Below are 21547 nucleotides of genomic sequence, written 5' to 3' on the forward strand. Positions count from 1 at the left end.
TGTGTTGGTTCTTGTACTCCTCGACCTGAGTGCAGCTTTTGACACAATTTATCATGGAATTCTACTGGACAGATTCCAGGCCTGTGTTGTACTTCATGGACAGGCACTCGCATGGTTTGGATCATACCTATGTGATAGGAAACAGTTTGTCATATTAAAAGAAGAAGAGTCCAGCTCCTCAATAATGAAATACAGTATTCCACAAGGATCAGTACTAGGACCAGTACTCTTCTAGCTATATATGCTACCACTTGGCACTATTATCTGGACACATGGCGTAGAGTTCCACTGTTATGCGGACGATACTCAGATTTATATTTCAATGAAACCTGGTGAAGCACTGCCGCTTTCACGGTCATAGGCCTGTATTGTAGATATCAAGGTTTGGATTGTTTCAAATTTTCTGCTCCTAAATTCAGATAAGACTGAAATGTTGGTTTTAGGTCCCAAAATATTAAGGGAGAAATTGTCTACTCTCACCTTAAACTGTGATGGTTGTTTGGCTGAACCTAATATGGTCATTAAAGACCTTGGTGTCACCATTGATCCTGATCTATCTTTTGACACCCATATAAAAAACATTGCCAGAATTGCCTTCTTTCAGCTACGCAACATAGCTATAATTAGACATTTCCTGTCAGTTGGGGATGCTGAAAAATTGCTTCATGCGTTTGTTACGTCTAGGTTAGATTACTGTAATGCCCTGCTATCTGGCTGCCCTAATAACTCGTTAAAGAGTCTCCAGCTTGTGCAGAATGCAGCTGCTCGGATCTTGACCAGAACTAAGAAGTATGAGCACATTACACCAGTACTAGCGTCGCTTCACTGGCTACCCATTAAGCATAGGATAGATTTCAAGGTTTTGCTCCTGACTTTTAAAGCTCTGCATGGACATGCAGAGCTTTAAAAGCCACATCATAAACCTTATAAAACTGACTGACATGTTGGTCACCAGTCGGCACCCTGAGCCGACCAGAGGAGGATGGGTTTCCCCCTTGAGCCTGGTTCCTTCTAAGGTTTCTTCCCATCTGCCACAGGGAGTTTTTCCTTGCCACTGTTGCCTTAGGCTTGCTCCTGTGGGGGTTTAGGCCAGGGTTATCTGTAAAGCGTATCGTGACAACTGCTGTAAAATACACTATACAAATAAAATTTGAGTGATTGATTTGATTGATATTTAAATAACATATAATGAAGTTAATGAATGCCTTTGCCAGGTACAACAGTGCCTAGAACAGCTTCCAATGGGGGAAAAATATTCTTTGGAGATGTTATTTTATGTAAATATTGTGAAAAAAAACAAATCAGACTCTCTCTTAAGCTTGGCACACATTTAAAGTCAAATTATTTAAATGAAATAAATTATACGTGACAATAATAAAATTCACCTAATTAAATGACAAATCAAATAAATAAAATTTATTTTATTTATTATTTATTTATTTATTTATTATTATTATTTACTTAAATTTATTTTACCAAGCACAAAAGCAAATCTTTTTCCTTTTTTGGGGCATAAAAGTGATATTTGAACAATGACCTATATGGCATTACTAACTGGACCTGATCATTTCATTGTTATAGTGGCAGTCTTAGCGGATGTGTAGAAATATTGCCTAAACTAAAGTTTCAGTCTTTAGCGTAGCGGGCTAACGCACAACGCACTAGACTGTTACGAATTTGCCAGGCAATCAGGATTGTGAGGTCGAGCCCCCGTGAAATTGGTACATTTATAGTTCGACAACTAGTGCTGCATGCCCCACCAAACTTCTCTTCAATGCATTACCATTCATCATGTATACGTTTACATTAATAAAGATAAAATATTCATTTTAATACATTGATTCTGCATCCTACTTGTATGTAGGTAGGCTATGTAAGCTCAATACAAAGTTACAGAAATGTGACAGACTAACGATTTCTTTTTGAGAGGCAAGTAGCAGACGTCCTAGTTTTATGAGAACGGTTTAATACATAGATTCTGCATCCTTCTTAGGTAGGCTATGTAAGCTCAATACGATGTTACAGAAATGTGACAGACCAACGATTTCTTTTTGAGGGGTAAGTAGCAGATGTTCTAGTTTTATGAGAACGGGTTAATACATTTATTCTGCATCCTACTTGTATGTAGGTAGGCTATGTAAGCTCAATACGATGTTACAGAAATGTGACATACCAACAATTTCTTTTGAGGGGCAAGTAGCAGACGTTCTAGTTTTATGAGAGCAGTTAATTCTATCTCGTTCAGTGAGTGCAGGCTGCGTGCCTGTCTCGACTCAGTTTGATTCAACCCGACGTCCGATAGTTAGAGAGAACTGTTCGGACGTCTGAGGTCTGATAGTTCGAGAGAGAACATTCAATCTCGTTCTCGTTCTTGTTCAGTGAGTGTGTACTGTGTCAGTGCAGGCTGTCTGTCTCGAGACAAGTCCGATTCAACTCGCTCATTCATTGGTTGTCCCATTGAGGGTTCATTCGATCTCGCTCATTCATTGGTTGTTCCGCTTGCTATGCTTTGAGCGCTGCACCTACCGTACGTACGTAGTAGCAGGCAGCAGTTTTGGAGAGTCCGATGAGCACTCGGAGTTCGACAGGCTGATCTGGTAGCCTACATACCAGACACTAAAACCAAACGAGTTGGTTAAACGTAACAAAGTAAAGAGTAGGTTACTCGTTCAAAAAAAATACTCTAGTAAGAGTTATGAGTACAGCCGATAGAAAATAACGTGAGAAGTGCCCGTTCCTCAAAAAACGAACTCATTTACTCATTTGCGTTACTTGTAACGCGTTACTACCCACCCCTGCTCCTAAGCTAAGTACTGCACAGGTCATGCAGGGTACATTATTTAAAAAAATAAAAAATAAAAAATAAAAAAAGAGGGGAGGGAGTTCTTATATTCCCCCCTTTCTGTACTTATTATAAATTTAATTTTAAATGTTTAATCTGCAATACTCTTGATCATATGTATGTTCAAAGATAACTACTGTAATTACCTTTCATATATTTATATATATGTTTGTCTCATTTTTAAAATAACAAGAAATTTGTAGGTGCTCAAATCTTGTCATTTATTCAAAATGTCATCTCTCACAATTGCAATGTGGAATATCCAGGGCATGAAATCTTCTACATTCGGTTACAAAAGCAAATCCCTGGTATTTAGAGAAAACACAGAAAAATTAGAAATCATCATCCTTCAGGAAACCTGGTATAGACCAGATTTTGTCACTCACTGTCCCCCAGACTATAAAGAGAAAATTGTGTCATCCACAAAACACTCCACAATAAAACATGGTAGAGATTCTGGAGGAATTATAATTTGGTAGAGTCTTGCAAAAGTCAGAGCTTGCAAAATTCATTACCAAAATTGAACAAAAAAATTCACATATTTGGCTCAAAATTAAGAGAGGTATAACTAGCACTCAAAGAGACATTTTCCTGTGTGCAGTCTACATTACCCCCAGTGAATCCCCATATTATGATGCGGATATATTCCCCAATCTCCACAGCGAAATCAGCAACTTCCAGGCCCCGGAGAACGTGCTGATCTGTTGAGATTTGAATGCTCGGACAGGCTCTCTGCCTGATATCATAAATGAAAAAGGTAACGTTCATGTATTTGGACAAAACTTTCCACAAAATGTAACTAACCACCCAAGAACAAGCTCTGACTTACAGGTCAACAAAAACAGCAAAGACCTACTGCAGCTCTGCCAAAGTCTGGGCCTGTACATCGTCAACGGTAGGATACGAGGGGACTCTATAGGGAGATACACCTATTGCTCACCTCTTGGCAGCAGTACAGTTGATTACATGGTCACAGATATGGACCCTTTCTCTTTCAGAGCATTCACTGTCAAGCCACTAACCCCTCTGTCTGATCACAGCCAAATTACTTTTTCTCAAAAGGACAGATACTAACATCATCACACATACACAGCCCAGTAAGATGTTGAGCATTCCAAAATCATACAGATGGGCCGAAATCAGTACAGAACAGTTCCAGAAAGCAATTGGCACCCAATAAATTCAAACATTATTAGACACCTTTCTGGAAAAAACATACACTCACAGTAAAGAAGGAGTCAATCTGGCAGTACAAAATATCAATTATATATTTACAAAAACTGCAAAAAAATCAATTTGAAATTGATTGATGAAATTGATGAAATTGATTGATCAATTTGACAATTTGAAATTGTCAAAAAACAGACAAAAAAATCCCAAAGATCAAAACGGTTTGATACAGATTGTCAAAATACAAGGAAAGAATTTCGGAAATTATCTAATCAAACACATAGAGACCCAAAAAATACAGATTTACGCCTTAATTACTGTGAGACTCTCAAGTACTATAAACGTATGCTCAGAACCAAAAAGGCACAACACACCTGCAAGCAACTGACACTAATTGAGGAGTCCATAAACACAAAGAAATTCTGGGAAAATGGGAATAATCTCAAAAAAACAAATAATGAAGAATTGGCCATACAAAATGGAGAAATATGGACTAGCCATTTCAAAACACTGCATGAGACAATAACACCAGGTATACAATCAGATAAAAACCACATAAAGGAAAAAATAAATAAATTGGAATCGGCAATAAAAGACAACCAGAACCCTTTGGACTCCCCCATTATTGAGCAGGAGCTAAGTGAGGAACTTCAGGTCCTCAAATCAAAAAAGCAAGTGGTCCTGATAGTATTTTAAATGAGATGCTGAAACACAGTGGCACACAATTCCATTTGGCCATTCTTAAATTATTCAATTTGGTTCTGAGGGTAGGTTTCTTCCCTGACATCTGGAATCAAGGACTCATAACCCCAATCTTTAAAAGTGGAGATAAATTTGACCCCAACAACTACCGAGGCATTTGTGTGAACAATAATCTGGAGAAGGTTCTCTGTAGCATTATTAATACAAGACTTCAAGACTTCCTTAATAAGCACAATGTCTTGAGTAAAAGTCATCTCATAAAAAACATGTTTTCAACGTACAAAAATGCCAAGTTACTCAAAAGTATTGATATCAAAATGACGCCAAGTTACGGTACTACAAACAATATAGGCTATCTTGCCTCACCGAAATGACATAAGATGTATTTCAAAGCAATGCATATTTTGCTTCAAAGCGAAATACATACGTATCAATACAAATTGGACATAATATATACACGCCTATTCAATCAATCTTGACTGTGAGAGAGCCATCCACACATATGTTTGGCCTGTCCATGTAGTGCATGCTTATACACACAGGGCCAAGTGACTTGAAAGAATTGAGGAAATATTGGGTAGCATTGCTTTGAAATACATCTTATGTCATTTCGGTGAGGCAAGATAGCCTATATTGTTTGTAGTACCGTAACTTGGTGTCATTTTGATATCAATACTTTTGAGTAACTTGGCATTTTTGTACGTTGAAAACGTGTTTTTTATGAGATATCATTTCTTTTTGCGAAGCGTTTTATTATGAGAGTGAGAAATGCAAAGTGACCCTGTAAGAAACGGTTGTGGATTATGGCTATCCTTGTGTGAATTTGTACAGTCTGGTGAGCGTGTACTGTTTAGCAGTTTTGGTTTGCTATATATGTAGAACAGTGGCTGTGACAAAGGGTGCGGTGGCGTATAAGTGTAAAACGTATCAGAAACACATATGAAATATGGCCAGTGTATGTACTCACGGATTTGACGTCCATCCAACGAGCCTTGACTGACAAAAGAATCAGCAAGCCCGTAGAATTATAACTCCCTAGGTCGCAATTTGTGTAGCCTTCTGTCCTGCTCCGTTGTCTGTTATTTCGTGGAGTTGCACTTTTAGTGTTTGTAAGGTTTATAAGGCATTTTGATAGGCTTATCTGCAGGTAGGAATCCTCTTCGCTGTTTTGCTAAACTAGAACCGGAAAACAATGATAGTGGAGAATAGGAGCAGACGCATATGTCCCAGCAGGCTTTACATATGAGAAAATAACAACAGTGTGAGAGAAATTAGGATGAAATTATGAAATTGTGTAGTTGAAACAATATGTTTTTAGCAGAATGGGCATGTAGGTGAAGGTTGACATGATCACGGAGTATAGTGCGAAGTAAATGGAGTGACCATGAGCGAGCTTACATTCCTTATCGAACGGTATATATAACAGTCGCTATGAAGCACCAGCTGTTAAAGTGGAGGGTTAAGTAACGTGTGAAATCTATTGCACTGCTGTGTTTTTTTCATGTTCAGTACTAGTAGTTATAATTATGAGTGAATCATGTTTTTAAATGTAATGTTTTAATGGGGAGTTGCAGAACGTACATACGTAGTAATTGTTTGTATGTGGCTAGATAGAGAACAGGGCGAGGTAACATGAATGTAGAAACGTGGCGTTTGCTGATAAGAAGGTTTTGTACAGTAGCCAAGTGAAGAAATGTAGTTAGTAGACATGGCACAGCTGTGAACTGGTGTAACTTTTTAATTAAAGGAATATATTTGCCGTCATGAAATGCATATGGGTGGCCATGAGTGAGTTCAACCGGAGGTTTACCAGTCTGTCACTTTGTTAGGGCAGCACCATGACATAGCTATGCAATGCGTGAAATATCATTAGCAAACCTGTCCGTGGTTTTAAAGAAGAACACAGGCGAGTTAGCACAGAAGAGCTCCCGTTGAATCCATATGGCTTTGCAATATTGTAGCCGGTTAACAATTGAACGTGCAGACGGTACGTCATAATACAGTTCGGGGAACGGCTGGTAGATATGGTGCAAAAGCAATAATTGAGAAGTAGTAGACAATTATTAGTGAGGGTAAAAGCAGGTTAAAGAAACGCGTTCCTAGCTGGGCTTGAACCTCGGACCCTGTGTTCCCAAGACTGTAACCTTACCCACTAGGCCACAGGCGGACTAGCTGTTTGTACTGAAAATGTTTCAGAGTAAAAAGGTATGGGTATTTTGCGTGTGTATGCGAGTTTTTCATTGGGTCGTGTAGGTGAAGATTTGGCGGGTGTCGGTAAAATGTCCAATGGGGAGACATGTTATTAGTGGGGTAGGCGGCAGGAAAAATAAGAATGAGAAGAAGAAGAAGAAGAAGAAGAAGAAAGAGAAGAAGAAGAAAACGCAAAATCCCCTTAGTTTGGGGCTTTATTGTATGGACATGTGAAGTTGTTTATGAAATCTGTCTGTTGAAATGGGGTCAGAATGTACAGAATTTAATGTTTTTAAGGGCTGAGTGTCTGTGGCTGTTGTGGTTATTTCTGTGGGGAATCCTGAAAAGTGCCAAACTCTCTGTGCTGTATAGGTATGGGGCATGCCCCCGCCAAGGCGTAACTTGGCGGGATGGCATACCTGCCATCCCAATATTGGATTCTTACCAAATCACTGCACGTCTGACCATATTTACACCCTACACACCCTAATTGACAAACATGTTAACCAAGATAAAAACAAAATATTTGCTTGCTTTATAGACTTCCAGAAAGCTTTTGATTCAATCTGGCATGAAAGTTTACTTATTATTGACAGTGATGTAGGGGGTAAAATATATGACATTATCAAAACAATGTACACAGACAATAATTATAATTGCTCCATCAAAATTGGAAACAAAAGAATGGATGACCACGGTGACTGACAAAAAACTACGAACTATTTTGACGAAGTACAGGCTCAGTGAGCACAGCCTGGCCATTGAAAAAGACCGACACCGGCAAACATGGCGTCCCAAGGATGAAAAGCTGTGCAAGCACTGCCACCTCAATGAGGTCGAATCAGAGCTGCATTTTATCACAAAATGTGAAAAATACATCGAAATTAGAAATAAATATTTTCCAAAAATAAATCAGAGATACCCTCAATTTAAAAACCTGCAAGACAACAAGAAACTCCCCATCCTCTTAGGAGAGGAGAAGACATGCCATGAACTGGCGGCACAATATATAGCTGCCTGCCTCCATCTTAGGGACAGTGAGTGACATGGAAATAAAAAAAATATGCATCGCCCATACATTATTACTTTTATTTTTTTCTCCATTCTATTCTATTCACTTTTATGTATTATTATATGATTATTATATGATTATTTGCCATAACATCATCAGCATTATTATAATTACCATTTATATTGATTTTTGTTATGTACTTTTATTTATTTATTATGATCATTATTTATTTATATATATATGTATTTTATTCCCCCATTCTTATTTCTCAATCCCCCAATCAGAGGAAAGTTCTTGTTTTAATGTATGGTTACTGTTCATGTGTTTTTAGTCTTGGATGTTTACGTCAAAGGATATAAGTATGTTCTATGTCAAATGTATATTTTTTATAACAATGTATGCTTTGGCAATACGAAATGTACTGTTTTGTCATGCCAATAAAGGAAATTAAATTGAATTGAGAGAGAGAGAGAGAGACCATCTCCATTATTTGTGCCGTTAGTAGTTTTGTTCTTATTGCTGTCTTCATTAGTGTTTATCATTCCTTAATTTTTACATTTATTCTATGCATTCCACTGTGTGGATTATGTGTCTTGTGTGTCATTGTGAATTGTTTCATTGTTAATTGCTTTGGCAATATTGTTCATATGCATAACATAACATAACATAATGACAAGAACAGGCCATTCAGCCCAACAATGCTCACCATTTTCCTGACTAAATTAGTGCTCTGATTACCGACTACTCTCTTTGTGAAAAAATTCTTAAGTTCCTAATGTCCGTATGGAATTTACCTTTTTGCAAATTTCCATTTATGTCCCCTTGTTCTACAAACAGAACTCAACTATAAGAATCTCTAGTAGTTCACTTGAAAAAGTGAACTACTAGAGAATGAAAAGCCTCAATCAAATCGTCCCATAGTCTCCTTTTTGCAGTCAGGCTAATAAAGCATTGTTCAATTCAAAGGATTAAAATAACTAGAATTAATCAAATTCTCTGGGGCTAAAAAAAAGCCTCAGGGAACTTTGGTGTGGCAGTGAATACACAGAAGGAAAAGGCCTGCAGAACCTTTTATGCTATTAGAAGAAAATTTCAATAGACCTAAGATCTGAACCACAAAAAGAGTCCTCTCAGTCAGGTGGTCATAAAACTCACCAACCAACTAATACCTAACACTGACAAACTCAGACCAGCACTGCTTTGCAATCAGAAATTAGAGTAAACCAAATAATTAAACGAACAAAAAATATGGCTGCCCAAAGCAGAACGTGGGGATGGACCTACAGCCTCACTCACAGCAAAATATGTTTTGGCCGGTCACAACCTGAGGGACAGTGAGTAAAGACTTTTTGGGAACATAATAAATTGAATTAACAGAGTATAGTATGATAGTGATAGTGATAGTGATAGTATAGTATAGTAATAGTATTTAGTAGCTAATAGTCAAGAAATGTTAGGTTGCTTTCAATTATACTGTCGCTGCTTGTTTTATATATTCTTCCTATGATGGATTGTTTTTATAGCTACGCTTTGGCAATATGTATTTTTTTTAAATATGCCATGCCAATAATGCATTTGAATTTGATTTGGGAGAGAGAGAGGGTGTAGCCCCATGTCAAGTGCATAGAAGTATGCGACGGAGAGATGTGAGAATATCAATCATGCAATGGGCTCATCCATTTAGCCTTCTCTAATCTTCCAGCGAATGCGAAACTGATGCAGGTAGCTGATTACACATAATGGCAAACAGGCTGCAAGTATTATTTTTTCATTACATGGTTTTAATTGATAATTGCACTATGAAGCGCCGAAGGCTGCGTCATTCTGAAGAGCAGGGGAGTGAGGTGGGCCGCATACGATTTAATGTCTACGGTGGCATATGGAGAGTGGTTTTTCTGTCTCAGACACACCACAGCTGACTGAATAGGGCTGTAAATAAGGTAAGCAGGAGGAATGATTAACAGTCATAAAGAACGAAGGGGCCTGTCAAGCAACCACACCGACCAGAAAACAACCGCCCGTCTGCCAATCACAGCACATTCCGTCTAATTTCTGTCTATTGCTAGACAGCAACATGATGTACTGCAGAGGTGGTGAAACTGCTTTAGCGTCAAACGTTCCATGTGGATAAATAGCCAGATGAACCTGGCGAGGATATTGAGATTCCTTTTTTAAATAAAACAATCATTTAATCTGAGGTGGAGGGAAACAGGAGGAGGATCTTGCTTGAATGCAAATGTTCAGTGTCAGTAATGCCTGAGTACTTGTTTACTCATCTGAAGTCATATTCATCATTTCACTGAAGCACATTAATTAAGAACAATTTAACATCACGCTGGACCTCACAGAGCTAAAAAAAATGAGTTGCATGTCCATCTCATGAAGGGGTAGAAAAAGTAATTTATTGTTTTCATTGTGAAAATTACCTAACCATAGTATTATGTGTGGACACAAATTGGAACCAGGCATGAATGTAGTGGATACTATACCTTTTTGGGCGATATTGTATTTTAATTTGTCGGAGACTGGTGACAAATTAATTATGCATTAGTGCGATATGTGCTGAGAACGTCAATGCAGGAGATGATCAGTGTCAGCAAGAACAGTCTGTCGACAGCTACATATAAAGGGATATTATAATAGGGCTGCAGTGCATAAACTCCTCATTACAAAGACGAGTGCACATTTGAGAGTTCAGTGGTGCAAAACCATAGGCACTGGTCTACAGAGATGTCGAAAAAAACGAATGTGGTCAGATGAGTCATCCTTCACCATACTCTCGACAAGTTGGCAAGTGCATGTATGGCGTACACCTTGAGAATGGTACAGGCCTGAATGCTTTACCCTTACAGTGAGGGGGTCCAGTGACTCTGTTATCCTGTGGCATTTTCCTGGCTTGATTTGGGTCCACTTGTCCCCTTAGAGGTAAGGGTCATTGCAAATCAATACACAGTTATTCTGAGTGATCACCTTTATCCTGTGATGAAACATTTATCCCAATGGGAGTGGTCTCTTTCAGGATGACAGTGAATGGTTTGATGAATATGAAAATGATCTGAATCATATGCTATGGGCTTGGCAGTCACCAGATCTCAACCCAATTGAACACCTGTGGGATATTTTGAACCGACACGTTAGACAGTACTCTCCACCACCATCATCAAAACACCAAATGAGGGAATATCTTTTGGAAGAATGATGTTCCATCCCTCTAGTAGAGTTCAGAGACTTGTAGAATATATGCCAAGGTGCATTAAAGCTGTTCTGGCAGCTTGTGGTCAGACACTATATTAATAAATAGGTGAAATAGGTGCAAAAAAAAAGGTGTGGTGGCCCAACACCTTACTAAGACTTTGTGTTGGTCTTGCCTTTTAATTTGTCACCCATCTATACGTTATTTACATATTAGCAATTAATGCAGCTTAGTATTCTTAATATAATTTTGAAGCCATTTGGGTTAACCGCCGTGCCTCAGAGCTGCTCTGGCCTGTGTAAGTGAATGATTGAAGGTTGAGCGGAAGATAGCTCAGGCTTGTATTCTGTCAACATGCAAGCTCTTACTTCATTTGCTCTGACTTCTCCAGGTATTCATCCCATAGCCAATGGTTTGGGTCTTATCTATCTTAGCTAATCACTCTGCACCTCTACATTTTCAACGAATGAAGGCATGTTGCTATTACAATTCAGCAACTGTTACAAAATCCTATTGGCTGAAATGTCTGATGCGAGTCAGAGCTAGCTCTCCTTTTTCCAATGGCCAAATGCACATTGCTGATGAGAAAGCAACCCATAAAACTAAGCAAATGTTAACTCCCCTCACTTGCCTGGCTACTTTGATTCCTGTTCCATTTCTCAGATGCAGTGGGGGCCTGTTCCATTTCTCAGATGCAGTGGGGGACTTTTTTCTCTTTGCTATTGTAGCACTGCGATTTATGAAATATAAATCCTTAAAAAGTTAAATACTGATTTTTTTCAATGCCTGGATTTTTAATACAGTAGAGGGATTTAGCCTAGGAGTGGTGTGTTTTTCTGGAAATGGAAGTGCTCTCTGGATGCTGGCAACATCAGTTCTCAGTCAAATGCCTGAAAAGGTCGTCCTCCCCCCACACTCCTGTGCACTCATCCCTAGCCCCCTGGGCCTATAAAGCAAGGCTAAGATGGCATAGCGCATAACAAACATGGTCAGTGATTCTCTTTGGCCCCTCCAGTGCTGCTTTGAAAATATCCTGCTGACAAAGAGGGTCATGCTTGTGAACTTTGCTACTCTGCTGCGCAGGGCACCTGGGGGATTGATATACCCTCCACTACTAATTCACATCCATCTCAATCTAAAAATACACATCATCCACTACCTAGTGTACTAAAACTAATTAACATCCATTAAACATACATTACATTACAGCCATTTAGCAGACACTATTATCCAGAGCAACTTACGCAACTTTTTTTCACATGTGGACTGCATACACATCAACCACTACCTAATCTACTAATTCACATAAATCCTCAGTCTAATATTGGAGATAAACATTTTCCATATGCAAACACTGTCATCTCCAGTGGTGGCTGGTGATGAATTATTTTGGGGTGGTGCAGTTTTGGGGGGGACAAACAAACTGAAGCAGCACTTCATAGTTCAGCAAATAAAATAAAATAAAAATAAATGAACAAATAAATAAATCTAAAAACAACACAACACACTGTAATGTTGCCAAAACACTGGCCAGTAGCACTACTTGAACATATTTTGCCCTCCTTAATAATATAAAATAATATGTAGAGATGACAAAATGCCCATTTCACCTACATCACCTAAAGTTACCAACAGGCAACAGCTCAATTTCTAATTATGGAACTACTAAAGTCATTTTTACTGCCACTGTTACATTCTATGAAGTCATAAAAAGAGTAGGAAAATATTAGCTAACGCCAATGTCATTTATAGAGCCTTCTGCTGCCATCTGCTGGACAAAATGTGAATATGTGGATGCTGAAGTTTAAAGGAGGCAACAAAATTCACCCAACCCACGGAATATCCCGGGATTATCGGAGCTCTCACTCTCATCGTGGCCACGCAAAGCCAACTCAAAGGCTCCACAAAATTTCACACAGTCTATTATTCTGGACAGGATGTGTCGATTTTGTCATCTCTTCGTTGTGCCTTCTAATGCCAACCCTGTAGCCTTCATCGAGCTGTTCAGCAATGCTAAGCCTGCTAAAAAAATCTGTGGCTACTTTTGTGCCATTTGCATTTTTCAGAAAGATGTTATAGGTCTTGTACCCCCGTCATTGTCCACAATGCTTCGGTGCCGACACTTTGAAATAGCAAACAGGGAATGCAATAAAAGGCATTACTTACACCACATCCAGCTAGCCAACTCTGTTTGTCATAACAAGAGTGGGAGAAGCCCCGGGTGTATGCTCATCCTCGATCACTTGCCTGCTGTAAAATGGGTCGGTCCGGTCCAAGCACCTTTATCCTCTTTTTTTCTTCCAGTGAATGCCTTGTGAAAGGGCGTTTTTGTAAATAAATAACCAAAATTTTTTTGATTTCCGTGGTTCCACTTGAAGTTGCCATTTCCTGAAAGTACCGGCCAGCTTGCTAAGGAGCAGGAGTGACAGTCGCGCATCCATAGTTATATTAATGGCGGGCGTGAACATGAAAGATAGCGTTGAGAATTGTCCAATCACATTAGATCAAAAAACATAAAAGAGGTGCGCCCCGTGGAAAATCTGAAGCAACCATTTAGAGAGCAGCCTCAGGTTACCTGCTTGCCAAAAGTTGAAAGACTAATAGTGCAGTCGGTCGGTCCTCGTCAACTCGTAAAGTCGGTTATTTCCAAGTTTACCACCAGGAAGTTGCACTCGAACGGCCGACCAAGTGGTAAATACCAGTGGTAAACTCGGGCAAGTTCCATGATACCCGAGTTTACGAGTTGTGACGTTTCACTGACCTCACCTTGCTTTCAACACATGGTAAACAACTGGAAATGTATTCTGATACTGTTTCATGTATGAATATAAGATGTTAAAATGATCTTTCAATGTGATCAACTGCAATATATATGTTCTATGCAATGTATTGTAACATTGAAATATGATCAATAATTTTTTTTTTTTTTTAAACTGGAAATTTATCATGTGACCAGACCAACAGTGGGTGATCTCATTGGTCCATCTCCTTTACATCCCCAGCAGACATACGTATTGTTCATGTGATAAATTTACCAGTTGCCATAGCCGCCCAAACGCAAACACCTCGTAAATACGATTTGGTCAGGTGATAAATTTCCGACTTTACGAAATGACGAGGACCGTCCGAATGCACGATTACATACACACTCATTTGGCCGGCACCCTTCACCCAGGAAGTATATGTATTCACACAGAAATTAACCAAATACAATTTGATTTTGGAACCAATTTTTAATGAATGCTGACAGGCACTGACAGACTACCAGGCGCATTGTACGAGTAAACAATTTTTATTTTATAATTATTTCGCATTTAGGGGGGCGGCACCCCAGCGCCCCGCATTAAAGAACCGCCATCTCCAACACTATTTTCTTGACTACACTCCCATGACTGAACCTATTATCTAATTTGGAGCACCACCATGCCATTTATAACAGTGCCATTCAATTACTGACACTTTTATCTTAATATCACAATTGTTATTTCATAGCTGATATTGTCACTGACAAAATCTCAACACTTAAATCTCAATATTATCAATGCCAAAGATAACTTGGTACCAATACTGCCCTCACATTAACAAAGTGCCTATCCCAGTGCTGACACCACCTCCCAAGCACTGGCACTGCTGACAGAGCTATCTCATTACCAACAAATTATCTCAGTGCTTACACATTAACCTGACTTATAACACTATATCATCATGAAACCAGTTATCTCATTACTGACACAATTTTCTCATTACTGACACCATTCTCTTTTTCTCGCCAATATTCAGATCTCATTACTGACTTCATTATTTTGTCATTAAGTCTTATTATCTGAAGGTATATTAGAATTCTGGCTGTAATTATTATAATGAGAAGATATGTCTCTGTTTCATTCATCTTAGGTATGCAGCATGTTGCTGGGACATAGCTTGTGCCTTGTGCATTAAAGCTTCAACAAAACTGATGAAAATGATATTCACCTGACAGGACTTGTGTATGTCTGTGCAGAATCAAATGTTTGGGCAGAATTCAGTGTGTCTCATGTCTGTGTGCATTCTGACCCACTTTTGGTGAGCCCTCTCCACCTCATCCCTCCTCCAAAATAGAATAATCTAAAACAGACCTATTGTGTACTTGTTCTGCCCATACCACACAATATGATTGAAGATAGTACCAACAGAGATTAAACTATTCTTTCAAAAATATTTTAACCCGATAATGTTTGAGTCAGATGTTATAGTAATGGTACTACAAAGCTCATAGCTGAATCTTTCATTCCTATCTAATATTTCCCCAAATCAAGCAGACTCCACTCAAGTGAATGATGGGCCCAACCGTATACTCTCAAACTAATCCCAAACATGACCACAGTGTTATGTAATAGCACATGGCTAGTGGTGATACAGTGATGTTTACATGGTCTTTTATATATCTGAAATGTAACTCTGAAATATAACTACATAGTAAGCACAAGGGCCATTCATAAAGGTGGGACATAAGGTGTGTTTATGACCACAGGGATGATTTGTGTTGTAAATGTGTATCAATCATTCCCAGAATAACTGTTATGGCCAGGTGTGTTTCATGGCTTGATGTTTATTTGCAGTATTTAACTCTCCAGAATAACCAAGGCACCTGCAGTCTGAATCACATCATAGGTAATCCATTGTGTGCCGTTACCTTGACAACATTTCTTGCAGACAATGGGACATTTGATTCTGTTGAAATTGACTGTTTAACAAAGACAGCCAAATAATTCACCCATCATTTAAGCATTTATAGAGAGGAAAGAAACCGAGAGCTTCTGTGTATTTAACACTCACACCACATGCCTTGATCGGGAGCTGCTGAATCTGGCACAAGGTCTTCAGTGAGAGGGTGCATTTTGAATGTGAATAGTTTGAAGGATAAACAGTTTTGGCCATTTTACAAATACTTCACGTAGTCACCAAAAGCAGGTGTTATTGCAACGTCTCTCACTAGAGGGCAGAGGCAGGGTACATAAGGGACATATTAGTATCGTTTTCACATATTAGCATGGCTTTTTATTTTCAATCCACCCATGATTTCTATAAAACAATCAATATGTGTGTGACCTTATGCCTCAAGAAACCGGACTACCAGGCTACTCCTCTTTTATTATTCAATTACCAGTTTTGAAGATCATTCAATAATAAAATCATGCTCACGCAGTCATGCCCTTTTTGCTGTAGGAGTATGAAAAGGAGCAGCTCAGAATATGGTTGGAAGCCTGTTGTGAATGTAGGTGATCACAGACATCAAGCCCCACCTTTCTGCTGAGACTGACAAGAGAAAAAACTGGAAGAAAATAGTAGTATTTCTGAAAATACAGTTAAAAACAGATTAAAAACAGATGCTCTACATATGGTTAGTCTATTTTGTACACTACAGTGTTCCTAGCATTTCTTGAAGATTCATAAGTCTTTCTAGTCCCATTCTGGTAGAGCAGTATGATGTCATACAATAGAACTTCTGCAAATGTGTAGTAAAAGGCACAGTTAATAAAAAAAACTAGTTCACAGAATGTCTAAGCCAGCCAGACCATATATCCTTTTGAAAAAGATATTAAATGGAAAGCAACCTTGTTGATCTCCATAGCTGCAGTACGCTATGACTGATCAGAATGACAGATGGTAAAATGCACTCTTTAATCGTGACACCTGTCATGCTCAGTACATAGGCTAGGAAAACACAGGCATGTATGTTTCATGGTGTATTGAAGACCATCAGTGCAGTGTGTTTATTAATGTAAATCACAGGGGACATATAGATGGTTAGAGAGTGATATAGATCACAGGGAGGCGTCAGTGATCTCAGAGAGAAAAAAGAAGCTGAAAACAGTAATCCAGCCGTATGGACATTTTCAGGGCTGTGTTGTGGATCACAGAAAGATACAGACATTCACAGAGCATTGTAGATGTACACAATAAGGATGACAATGAGGTTGAGGATAGTTCCGATGAGGCCCAGTAGGTTCAGTACAGACTCCTCTGCTTCCTTCCTCTCCTGAGCCCTTCTGTCCTCCCTACTGATGAGACCACCCTGTGTTTCCCCCATTTCTACCAGCACACTCCTCCGCTGTCTTGCCTGCAGACAGGACGCAAAGGTCATACATTGACTGTTCTGAAACAAGGTACTTGTGACACATTTAAACTGTCACTCTCGCTCTCAAGAGCTGAGGCTGCAATGAAATGAGCCGAATGTTATTATAATTTGTTGCATTCATATAGCACTTTTCTCACTGACGCAAAGCTCAATACTGTGATGAGAGAGAAACTCGCCTCAACCACCACCAATGTGTACCACCCACCTTGGTGATGCACTGCAGTCATTTTGCACCAGAACGCTCACCACACATCAGCAGGAAGTGGAGGTGGAGACAGAGAGAACATTCTTTTCCCAATTAAATCAAGGAATGATTGGGTGACAGGTTGAGAATATAGCCAGGACACCAGGGAAGCCCCCTACTCTTTGTGAAAAGTGTCATTGGACATTTAATGACCACGGCGAGTCAGGACCTTGGTTTAGCTGTCTAAATCATCTACAGCAGTGTCCCCATCACTACACTAGGACTTTGGGGTTTATTTGATAAGAGGGAAGATCACACCAATTCCTGCAGCAACTTAAGTTTTCCCAGGAGGTCTCCCATCCAAGTAATAACCAAGCCCACATCTGCTCAGCTACAACCATTCAGCAGGAGCAAGATACGTGGTGGTATGTTTGCTGGCCACACCATTGCTAAAGGACATTTGCCACTTCAATAACTCCACAACTCATATTCTCACAAATATAACTCAAAGAATCCTATTATGAACCTAATATGAATTCTGTTGCCTACTCAATCTACTTCCACTGTCATGATCATCTACTATCCTTAACTTTCTCCTAAAATCCTTTTTTTTCCTAAAGCTCACAAACTAACATACACACACACACTCAAACTGGAATTCTAGAAAAAGGGGAGCTGGTGTTGCCTAGCAACTATTTATAGGGAGTTACAGAACACCCAAGGAGGGGGAGGGTCTATGTGAGAAGTCTAGACAGTTGGGTAGTCCTGCAGGGGGTGGGGGGTTTACATGTGGTGCCGGTGGGGTATAACCTTGGTACAGTGGGTAGTGAGGCTGGGGAGAACGGCATGACATCAGATCACACTGGCAGGAAGAATCTGCTCAACAGTCTCCCACCACAGCCTTTCTTCTGAGCCTTTGTATACTGATGCAAACTGAAAAGCTGACAATAGCCTGTTGTAGCCAATGGACATCGCAATATTATCATTAACAATCCATCAACGCTCGCCTTTGATATTGAACACTGTTGCTCATAAAATGTATAAAAACTATAATAAAAAGCATCACCGAAGTGGAGTCACTTGCACTTAACACAAAAGATAATTGTTTTACGGGAGATGAGAACGTTCTGTCACAACAATTGAGCTTGCAACAGAGTCAAACAGAGTCAAAGTTAAATACAAGTCTTGCCGATGAGCACAACTATGATCGTGACAATGGCAAATTGTTCATCGCTTGAGTATAAACTAAAAGTCATTGTGACCGACTATAAAATGTGATAATCGCTGAACTGTAAACTTCCCTCTAGGTTCTGTCCTTCAGAGTCTATATCAGTGTACAGTGTATAATAGAGATCTATAGTTCCATTTCAAAAAAATGTTTTTAACAAAAAAAGAGTCTTGCTACACAAATATATAAAACAATGTTCTCTATTTACACACTTGTTAAAATTAGTCGACATCCATGTTAATATCAAAATGATGCCAATTTCCAAACACATAGATCCATGTATGTCACAGAAAGGTCCCTGCTGTTACTGTACCTGCGTGACTACCCTATGAAGTAATTTTCTTCAACCATACTGGTGACATGTCAGCAGAGGCCTAACACTGAATTTTTACACATGGAAAGCCCATATTCATCAATCATTAAACCGCTTTAGTTGGCAGACCTCAGAGAGGCCACTGAAGGCCACTGCCTCTACTATCCCATGCTTCTGTTCTGCATTCAGAGTGACCTCTGACCTCTTCCCAGAAACATGTCAACAGCTCTGCTGATAGGAACTGGACAACGAGTTAGATCAGGACAGAGAGGTACATTTTGGTATTATGGAGAGAAAAATCCCTGAGCAAAGAGCACAATAATAATAACCTTCAATTCAGAAGATTTATGACTTTTCAAAGATGTCTAAAGAGTGCTGATAACAGGGAGCAGACAAGTACATGGACAGACAGTCCAGTGGACTGCCTGCAGATCTTTTCCTTTTGTAGTCGAGCGTACTCAAAGCATATTGAAACCATACCAAACCCCCTTTATAGACAACATTTCCTACAATTTTTGTGCAAAAATTAAAACAACTATGGTGTCATTCGTGGAAGAATATTATTTAATAATTTGTGTGACACAGGCTATGCTTGTAGTGAAACAAGAGGTCTGACTGAAAAAAAGACTCCGAGGCAAACTTGTGCTCAGGGTCCGCTATGATGCCTTTTGTGTCTGTGCAGACCATTATTTCATTTATTTAACCCTATTTAACTAGGAAGTGCCTTGAGATTGGAAATCTCTTTTTCAAGAGAGACCTGACCAAGATAGCAGATCATTACAAAAGTTACAAAAGATAACATGTTAAAACAGACAGTAATTGCAAACAATAGACACACAATATAATAATTAATTCATCTTATAAAAGGCAATTGCATTCTTCAGCTATAGCTTCTTTCAACATGGCTTTGAACTCACCCAGAGAGACAAGTTAGTAAGCTGTAGGGTGTTCTGAAGGTTATTCCATGTCCAGGGTGCAAACAGGAGAAAGCTGTTCTATCAGGTTCTGAGATAATCCTGGGTACCTGGAAGAGCAGCCATCTAGCGGTAAGTGACAGGAGACAGCACAGATATGGGTGGAGTTTACACAGTATAGCTTTGTAAATACAAATCTCATTAAAACACGTTTTCTACATACACAAAGGCCAAGTTACTCGCACATACAAAGCACTGTCTTTAAGTCATTCATTCAAACTGGCTAAATCTAAGCCTGCCATTAAAAGTATTGATAACAAAAAATGATGCCAAGTTACTGTACTACCAACAATATAGGCAATCTTGGTTCACAGAAATTAAAGAAGCTGTATTCCAAAGCAATGCTAACCAAATGTCTCCTAAATTGTTTAAAGTCACTTTCTGTCACTTCACTGTCATGAAAAGTAATGAAGCCACATTTTTACAACACATAAATAAGCATTATAAGAACCCATGAAGAACCCACTGTAACATAGCTAACTAACCATGTGAACAACAATATAGCCTGCGGTCAGCACAGAAGCTAATTATACTACTTACCAGTTTACATTACATTACATTACATTATAGGCATTTAGCAGACGCTCTTATCCAGAGCGACGTACAACAAGTGCATAGGTTCATGATGTAGAGGTGCAAAAGAAACACTAGAGTGAAGTAAGGATCGTAGTGCCAGAAGTGACCACATCGATCAGGACTCCAACCCTGTAGAGTAAGCTTGTTCAGCAAGCAAGACTCCTACCAAGTACAAACTAGCACTGGAATCACACCTAATCAAACAAAAAACAATCCTGCCAGATACACTAACATAATCATTATCCTAACTAGGTACAGTGAGCTGAACTATAGGCTAGGGAGGGCTGGGGAGAGGTGCAGCCTGAAGAGATGAGTCTTCAGTCTGCGTTTGAAAGTGGTGAGATTCTCTGCTGTTCTGACCGTCACGGGGAGGTCATTCCACCAGCGAGGGGCCAGGACAGACAGCAGACGGGAGCGGGAAGTACAGACGCGAAGAGGGGGAGGTGCCAAGCGTCCAGAGGTGGCAGAACGGAGAGGTCTGGCTGGTGTGTATGGTCTGATGATCCTCTGAATGTACCCTGGTGCTGACCCCTTAGCTGCCTGGTATGCAAGCACCAAGGTCTTAAATTTGATGCGAGCCATAACAGGCAGCCAGTGGAGGTCAGTGAGCAGGGGGGTGACATGGGAATGTCTGGGGAGGTTGTAGACCAGACGCGCTGCAGCATTCTGGATGAGCTGCAGGGGTCTGATGGCGGATGCTGGCAGACCAGCCAGTAGTGAGTTGCAGTAGTCCAGGCGGGACAGGACCATCGCTTGAACCAGGAGCTGGGTTGCGTAGGTGGTGAGGAAGGGGCGGATTCTCCGGATGTTGTACAGGAAGAACCTGCACGTTCGACTCACCGCCGTGATGTTCTGGGAGAGGGACAGTCTGTTGTCCATCACCACTCCAAGGTTTTTTGCGGTGGGTGATGATGACACCACACTGTCCCCTAGGGAAATAGAAAAGTCGAGAAGGTTAGAGGATGGAGCAGGGATGAAGATCATCTCCGTCTTACCTGGGTTCAGCTTAAGATGGTGGTTATCCATCCAGCTCTGGATGTCCCTC

At 39.7% G+C, this 21547-nt stretch overlaps 1 protein-coding gene and 1 long non-coding RNA gene across 8 annotated transcripts in view; both read right to left on the minus strand.

The window, feature by feature from the left end:
- The window catches only part of LOC135233747 (uncharacterized), a 789909-nt gene that overhangs the window by 223236 nt on the left and 545126 nt on the right, over nt 1-21547 (minus strand). The gene's annotated exons all lie outside the window — the stretch shown is intronic.
- LOC135233076 (uncharacterized) lies at nt 15678-20304 on the minus strand. The gene is made up of 2 exons (XR_010323754.1): nt 19870-20304; nt 15678-17209 (listed from the first exon to the last, which is right to left on the minus strand). It is a non-coding gene; the product is annotated as an uncharacterized LOC135233076 (long non-coding RNA).

The sequence above is a fragment of the Anguilla rostrata genome, chromosome 10 (genome assembly GCF_018555375.3).
Source record: "Anguilla rostrata isolate EN2019 chromosome 10, ASM1855537v3, whole genome shotgun sequence".
Classification (NCBI taxonomy): domain Eukaryota; kingdom Metazoa; phylum Chordata; class Actinopteri; order Anguilliformes; family Anguillidae; genus Anguilla; species Anguilla rostrata.